Source organism: Gigantopelta aegis, chromosome 5 (genome assembly GCF_016097555.1).
Source record: "Gigantopelta aegis isolate Gae_Host chromosome 5, Gae_host_genome, whole genome shotgun sequence".
NCBI lineage: Eukaryota > Metazoa > Mollusca > Gastropoda > Neomphalida > Peltospiridae > Gigantopelta > Gigantopelta aegis.
The window spans coordinates 24,821,031-24,823,530 of NC_054703.1; the positions used below are offsets into that span (position 1 = coordinate 24,821,031).

Genomic DNA, 2,500 nt, shown 5'->3' on the forward strand with positions numbered 1-2,500 from the left:
ACCATGGTTACACCATGGTTACACCTTGGTTACACGTTGGTTAGACGTTGGTTACACCATGGTTGCCCCTTGGTTACACGTTGGTTACCCCATGGTTCCACCTTGGTTACACCTTGGTTACACGTTGGGTAGACGTTCGTTACACCATGGTTACACCTTTGGTTACAAGTTGGTTACACGTTGGTTACATGTTGGTTCCACCTTGGTTCCACCTTGGTTGTACCTTGGTTACACATTGGTTAAACATTGGTTACACATGGGTTACACCATGGTTACACGTTGGTTACACATTGGTTACACGTTGGTTACACATTGGTTACACCATGGTTACACGTTGGTTACACGTCGGTTGCACCTTAGTAACACTGTCTGATTGTCTCAACAGGGAGGCCAGCGGGGCGGTGTCCAGCGGTCAGAGCGTACAACAAAGTGTACTGCAGGAGAGTAAACAGGAAATCTCAGTGTTCTAAATATCGCAGCTGTCCACGCGGTGAGTATAGTTTAATAGAAAAGTGTTGTATAGTAGTGCAGTGTAGTGTAGTATAGTAGTATATTGTAATGTAGTATAGTAGTACAGTGTAGTGTAGTATAATAGTACAGTGTAGTGTAGTATAATAGTACAGTGTGGTGTACTATTGTAGTACAGTGTAGTACAGTATAGTAGTAGTGTAGCGTACTATAGTAGTACAGTGTAGTGCAGTATAGAAGTACAGTTTATTGTACTATAGTAGTACAGTGTAGTGCAGTATAGTAGTACAGTGTAGTGTGCTATAGTAGTACAGTGTGGTGTACTATAGGAGTACAGTGTAGTGTAGTATAATAGTACAGTGTAGTGTGCTATAGTAGTACAGTGTAGTGTACTATAGGAGTACAGTGTAGTGTAGTATAATAGTACAGTTTAGTGTAGTATAATAGTACAGTGTAGCATAGTATAGTAGTACAGTGTAGAATAGTATAGTGGTATCGTGTAGTGTAGTATAGTAGTACAATGTAGTGTAGTATAGCAGTAGAGTGTAGTGTAGTATAGTAGTACAATGTAGTGCAGTATAATGGTACAGTGTAGTGTAGTAGTACATGCAAAGTGAAGTGAAGTGTAGTATTGTACAGTACACAGTAAAGTATAGTAAAGTATAAGTATAAGCATAAGCATAGTGTAAGCATAGTACAGTACAGTACAGTACATATACAGAACTTCACATACGTTGTTTTCGCTTCCTATTTATTGCGCGAGTTTATAAGAATATATACCACGAGACCGCGTAGCGGGGTCGAGTGGTATGTTCTTTCGCAAAATAAACGAGTGCAATAAATAGGAAGCGAAAACAACGTATGTGAAGTTCTGTATTTATTACATACCTTCTTTTATGTTTTACAAAAACGGTTTTTAATTTAACGTCATAACAACACTTTGTTAAATCTATGATCAAAACTCCTTTTATGGATGTACTTAACATTAAGAATCATTCTCTGGGGCAGCCTTGTGTAATGTTTCAAATACGATGTGACGTCATTTGTAAATCATATATGACGTCACGCGCTAACTGCAGTAAAAACAAAAAGGGGATTCCCCGTATAAAAGATCCGGTCCGGATTGCACATGTGCTAATACAGATTATTTTACTGCACGGATTTGATGTTTGTATTAGTATACTAAGATTGAACAGGTATGTAATAAAGTACAGTACAGTACAGTAAAGTACAGCACAGTACAGTACAGTACAGTGTATTATTATTATTATTAATCTGCCTATTTTGTCATTTTCTGAGAAACGGTCTGAACCGGTTTCGTGGAACTTTTGTAGATAATTTGGTCCCGGGGGGGGGGGGGGGGGGGGGGGGTGGTGGTTTCGAATGTATTAAAGTATTGTTGTAAAGGTTATGTGTATTGGCCTCTATCACGGGGCGGGACGTAGCCCACTGGTGTTTCGTTCGCTTGAGGCGCTGTTGGTCTAGAATCAATCCCCGCCGGTGGATCCACTGGGCTGTTTCTCGTTTCAGCCAGTGTTACACAACAGGTGTAACAAAGGCCGTGGTATGTGCTATCCTGTCTGGGGAATGGTGCATACAAAAGACCCATGACTGCTAATCAGAAAGAGTAGCCCATGAAGTGGGGACAGCGGATTTCCTCCCTCAATATCTTTGTGGTCCTTAACCATCTGTCCGACGACATATAACCGTAAATAATGCAATGTGTTGAGTGCGTTGTTAAATAAAACACTTCCTTCCTTCCCTCCATCAATCCATCCAACCATCCATGCATCCTTCCATCCATCCTTCCATCCATCCATCCATCCATCCATCCATCTATCCATCTATCCATCCTTCCATCCTTCCATCCATCCATCCATCCATCCATCCATCTATCTATCCATCCTTCCTTCCATCCATCCATCCATCCATCCATCCATCCATCCTTCCTTCCTTCCATCCATCGATCCATCCATCCATCCATCCTTCCATCCTTCCATCCATCCATCCTTCCATCCATCCATCCATATTA

The 2,500-nt window shown here is 41.1% G+C and overlaps 1 protein-coding gene across 1 annotated transcript in view; it reads left to right on the top strand.

Annotated features, from left to right (window-relative positions):
- The first annotated feature begins 380 nt into the window (after positions 1-380).
- The window catches only part of LOC121373734 (balbiani ring protein 3-like), a 242,574-nt gene continuing 240,454 nt past the window's right edge, over positions 381-2,500 (top strand). Inside the window, exon 1 of the mRNA XM_041500490.1 lies at positions 381-490. The gene's annotated coding sequence lies outside the window, so the exon portion shown is untranslated. The remainder of the gene's footprint in view (positions 491-2,500) is intronic.